Source organism: Lepus europaeus, chromosome 9 (assembly GCF_033115175.1).
Source record: "Lepus europaeus isolate LE1 chromosome 9, mLepTim1.pri, whole genome shotgun sequence".
NCBI lineage: Eukaryota > Metazoa > Chordata > Mammalia > Lagomorpha > Leporidae > Lepus > Lepus europaeus.
In genome coordinates, this window is record NC_084835.1 from 92695060 (window position 1) to 92700731 (window position 5672).

Sequence of the window (5672 nt, forward strand, 5' to 3'; positions counted from 1 at the left end):
ACATGTTGAGGGGACATTTAAATGATGTTTGTGTGCTGCACAGTCAGACAAACAACATTTCTGCACTGGCTCCTTTGATCTCCTAAAAGCCAGCTATCATAATACAAGAAGAATCTTTAATGGATATAAATAAATCCAAGTATCTTCAGCCTACCCCATGGAGCCTTACATGGCTCCACTGGCTCACTCAGGTTTTCCTTTTCTCTAATCTCAATGGGTTCAATTATCGCATTTCAAGTACATTTGGGTTCAAATACCATAGAGTTAAAATGAGTTTTAAAAATACCTCAGAATAATAAGAGGTAAATGTCAGAGTTGGAAAAATAAATAAATACACAAGAAAATCCCCAAGGAGGTAAGTTCTTGTCATCATAAAAGTCCTGGGGAGTTTTCTGTGTAATGGGTTATTAGCAGCTTTGGGGCAAAGCAATAGATGTGCTTCACTTTAATTTGATCATAGATGGCAACAGGTAGTGAAGACTTTGCAGGCTGTCAAATTCATTTGAAGCAAATTGGAGGTGGTTGTGGAGGGAGGGTGGGTAATTCAGGAGAGACTGAGAACCAGAAGATTTCACAAAGGTGGTATTTGACCTGGAGAAAAACAGCAAGTTAGCAGAGGAATCCACTGCTGAAGGACCAAGCAAATGAAAACATGACCTGTTCTTGGATTGTTGAGAAGAGTATACACAGGAGCACACAGGAGGTGGGGATGGATAGAGAAGAGAGAAAATAAACTAACTGGGAATGTGGGAGTCAGATTCAGAAATGATGAGGGCCTAGAAAAAATTTCCAACTAAGTTGTCAATGACACAGGAATGAATAATTTGGCAACTACATCAAGAGTAGGATCATCAAAATTGCCTTGCAGAGAAAACTCTAGTTGGGGTTATGGAGTGAAATATAGAGAACAAAAAACAAAAGCAAAAAATGATTTGGTGAAAAGTTAAGTCTTCAAGTATGCTGTGTTTAATAAGTACACTTCAAAATTTTCATGGAAAATGCAATTAAAAGATGTTTAATCTGGTGTCAAACTGAAATTTATGCATAGTTTCTTTTTCATAATACACATTTTTCATGAACAAATTTCTGGACACTCCTCAATATGATTTCTAAAAGTTTTGTGACCAAAACAAAATTGCCTTTTCATGCAACTTTTCTTTGAACATTTTGAAGTACCAGCATATACCCACAGAATATGAATATGGAAAATTGACAGCAGCTGGAAATACAAGTCTGAGGAGTAAGAAAATATGATGACAAAAGAAACACAAATACTGAAATTTAAATTTGTATAGGCAAAAATACTTGGGAAGTTCCAGGAATAATGGAAGAAAAAAGTGATCTATGGGGCAGAAAATGAGCAGTTGGAGTTGAAGGAGAAAGGAGTTTATAAGACAGGAGAACTAGAACAGGAGAGCAGGTTATTAACTATGCACTGTAGGGATGGATGGAATGGTATGATTCCCTTCAACACCATCATTAGGGTCAGTAATAGGTAAAAAAGAAAAGAATATAACAGATTTCTTTAATCAAAGTGTTCTACATACTCTAAGCGGGGAGGCATTGTGGTATTGCAAGTTAAACCACTGTTTGCAATCCCACATCCCATATTGGAGCACTGGTTCAACTCCGATTCAGCTCCTGGCAAATGTGTCTGGGAAAGCAGCAGAAGATGGAAGATGTACTGAGTTTTTGGGCCTCTGCTATGCACATGGCAGACCCAGATGTTGTTCCAGCATCCTGTCTTCAGCCAATTCATTGAAGCCATTTGGGGAGTGAACTAGCAGATAGAGGATCTCTCTCTTCATCTTTCCCTCTCTCCTCTGCCTTTTAAATAAATAAATACATCTTTTCAAAAAAAGCATTATAATTCAACTCAACACGGTGGACAGAGTGAGACAGCAATGAAGCTAGCAGCACCTCTGCTGCCACAGAAGTATAAAGGAAATGAAAGTGGCCATGAGCACTTCAGCACCGTGACAATGTCTAGGGCAACAGCTACAACTGATGTGTTTGAGTCCAGTTTATGACACTTCAGCCAAAAAGAATTGAAGAAGCAGAAGAGGAGGAGGAGGAAGAGAAGAAAGAGGAGGAGGATGAAGAGGAGGAGGAGAAGGAAGAGGAAGTGGTAGAGGTGGTGGTGGAGGAGGAGGAGGAGGAGGAGGAGGAGGAGGAGAAGAAGAAAAAGAAGAAGAAGAAGAAGAAGAAGAAGAAGAAGAAGAAGAAGAAGAAGAAGAAAGAAGAAGAAGAAGAAGAAGAAGAAGAAGAAGAAGAAGAAGAAGAAGAAGAAGAAAGAAGAAGAAGAAGAAGAAGAAGAAGAAGAAGAAGAAGAAGAAGAAAAGAAGATGAAGATGAAGAAAAGTGGCAGCAATAAAACAGATTTAACCCAGGAATACCCTCTGAAGATGAGCTTTTTGCCAGCAGGGAGAATACAGGAAATAAAGAAGGCCATTGAGCTGCTCTCAGTGTGCCAAGGACCTGCCAAAAACATGGAGGGGTCTAGGAAGCAAAGCTAATTCTGGGGTACACATTCTGTCCCCAAGCTGGGTAAAGAGATCAACATGTACAGCCCTCTGAAACCTATCAAAGACAACATCCACAAGGAGGCTTACACCCTGCTCCAGGGCTTCACCTGGGACGTCTTGAATTTAGGGTACTTTAGTGTGCTGAAAGAACTGCACACCTTCCTGAATGAGAGCTCTATGCAAGATGTTAGCAACATGCTTCAATCTGACTGTTCTTAATTTCTTTTTTGGGCTGTTAGCTGCTTAGATGGATCCGCCAGTGTCACTATGGGATTCGGAGCAGTCTCAAGTTGGAAATTGGTTGGATTAATTAGTGCCAACATCCACATCTATGTCACAGAGATGAAGGTACAGATCAATTTCCTGTGTGTCTACAAGAAACTGTCCTCCAAGAGGGTGGCTACTGGCCTGATCTGTGAGATAACTTGATGCTTCAACTGGAGGGCATTGTTAATATTGCTTGCTCTGCCAGGATGGTATTGCCAAAGCACGTTGGCATCTGCTAGTACTGGCATCAATCCCTAAACCCATGGAAGATAATTGAAGTGAAGCTCTCCCATTTGATAAGAAATATGATCTTGTGGTACACCATGAAGCTCTACATACTGCCAGACTCCCAAGATAGCTGGGCTATAACCAATGGAGAAAAGGGACATCACCACAGTGCCCTAGCTCCTCACTTGGTACTTGAATTAGTTTCACCTCACTCAAGTCATAAGCCAGGAGAAGGTGGAACATTGGTTCTACCCACAGAGGAGCATCACTGACACTTTTTTGATAGAAAACAAGAATGATGAGGTAATGATTTTCCTGATATTTTATATGCTTCTTTCCACCATCACAAACCACCCAAACCATAGTTTCAAAGTTGTTTATTCTTTCTACAAAGTTTATACTCAGACCTCTCTTCTAGACCTCATAAGTGATGTCCTTGTTCTCACCAAAATTAAAACGTTTATGTGTTATTGCACTGGATCTCATGGAGAACAAAACCTTCCTGGAGAAGCTCAAGTTTGGTATAATGGACAGCAAACTGAAGTATGACTAGAATTATTGGAAATGTGCAAGCATAGGGTAGAAATTGATGGGTTGGTAATATAGTAACAAGATGTCATTGAGATTCCAGATCAAAACCACTGAGAAGTGAAACCAGGAAATGGTTCCATTTTCACAAGTGTGAGAATCCTTGGCAAAGGGAACAGAACTGAATTGGCTTTACCAAACTGCAAACAGACACGGCAGTTGTATCTCAGCAGCAAAGGCAACAGTGATTTCACCTCTGGCCTTTTCTCTCGTCTCCCTGTTTTCCAGCTATTCACATCCTCCTGCAGGCATGATTAAGGGAATGTAGCTGCTGAAAAATAGCTCCTGATTAGCATATTATGGAGTTAATAGGTAATTTATGTATGTAGTCTATATGTATGTATGCGTGTGTGTATATATACATATTATATATATATATATATAGCACATAGCACATTATATCTATATATAGAAGTTTGCATGAATTAAGATTCAAAGACTTATGGAACTCTCTCTGCAGACTTGGATTCAATGAAGAATGGACAGCCTAGTGGAAATGTGATTGGACATAAAAGGTGTGAAATTACGCAATAGACTAAGCAGGTGAAGCATAGCAAGGCCTGTCTGTGTAGATCCTTCATGGCCTCTGTGCATTATTCCTTCCTATAGGGTATGGGAAACAGCTCTCTGGATTGTGGGAATTTAAGAGTGAAGGGAGAAGAGAAAGAGTGACCTTTCCGGATTTTATGGTTTGCTTTGGGAGGAGAGGTTCTAATATGTGCCATTTTGACAAAGATAAATTTGATTCTTATGACGAACTTTAGAGGAGAAAGAAAGGTGAGAGACAGGGGCCAGGAGTAGTTCAGAAAGGTTGCTTCTAAAGCCTTCCAGGCTCCTTTAGTTCAGTGTAGTCAGCATATCAAAGCATACTTTTGAATATGTTTCCTGGGCCCAACCCTCACTCAACATTGTAAAACTCAAAAGAATTCCGGTGGTACAAGAAACTGAACAAATGGTTGCATTTGGAGATATGAAGGTTACCATAAAGTTAGAATAATTTTGGGAGAGAGAGAAGAAGAAGCAAAATCCCAGAGAGAGAGAGAGAGACTGTATCAGAGATAATGAAGTAGAGATTTAGATTGTGACTGTTCATTAAAACAAGCTTCAAACTAAAGAGTAACAGATTACTCCTTCGTAGCTTAATTGGAAGGAAATTATATGTGAGGGGAAGCAGCGGGTGAAAGGAAAGGTTGAAGTACATCAGGTTTCAGTTACAATTCAGTCTCTGAAATATGTGTCTGTGTAGAAATTTTGGAAGAGAAAATGTATCATCTTGGCTCATCATTCCTTAAATTAGACATATTAGTTGTTAGCAATCCTAGAAATCTTGACAACCCTTCCTTTCAAAATGATGCTGGAGCTTGGATCTAGGCTGTATGAGCTATAATTGACTTGTTAGACCTCAATGGGCCACGTGGGTGACTACATCACTATAAAGATTGGAGTAACTAATGGAAAACTTGAAGTTCTCAGCTCAAACAACAATCAGAAAAAGATTCTTTAGAGATCTAGATTGTTTGAGTGTAGTATATCACTATAATGGAAATAATCTTGACATAACAAATTACGGATATGGCAAAGATGTTGAAGCAAAGGGAAGTTTTCAAAGACAGAATGAGGGGGATTACATAAGATATTTTGAAACAATAATCCTTGAATTTGAGGATTAATAACAAAGGTGACATCAGTCCAAAATTAGAAATTTGTTGGGCAGATATCCTTGTAGAAGTTTTGTGTGTTTGAGATACGGTTGTTACAACTTTAGTGCAAGGCTTCAGTTTAGAAAGTCTTTGTAAATAGATCTTGTTATCAGGGATAAAGGAATGCGATCCCTTGTTCAAAATCTCCTGGATTTTTTTTAATTATATTTTTATTAGTGTTTGACAAAAGCAATTCCATTTTTTCTTCTGATAACTTTCACAAAGGGGAATCAGAATCTGAGCTGATGGGAATAAGGTGCATGACTGTTGAGGCAGCTCCACATTTTGTCCAAGTTACCATACGCTCATGACCACTCAGAACAGAAAAAAGAGAGATAGTATCTAAGAAAGAATTGTGATCCTG

At 39.1% G+C, this 5672-nt stretch overlaps 1 pseudogene; it reads left to right on the forward strand.

The window, feature by feature from the left end:
* The first annotated feature begins 2218 nt into the window (after positions 1-2218).
* On the forward strand, positions 2219-3573 carry LOC133766362 (glycylpeptide N-tetradecanoyltransferase 1-like; annotated as a pseudogene).
* The last annotated feature ends 2099 nt before the right edge of the window (positions 3574-5672 follow it).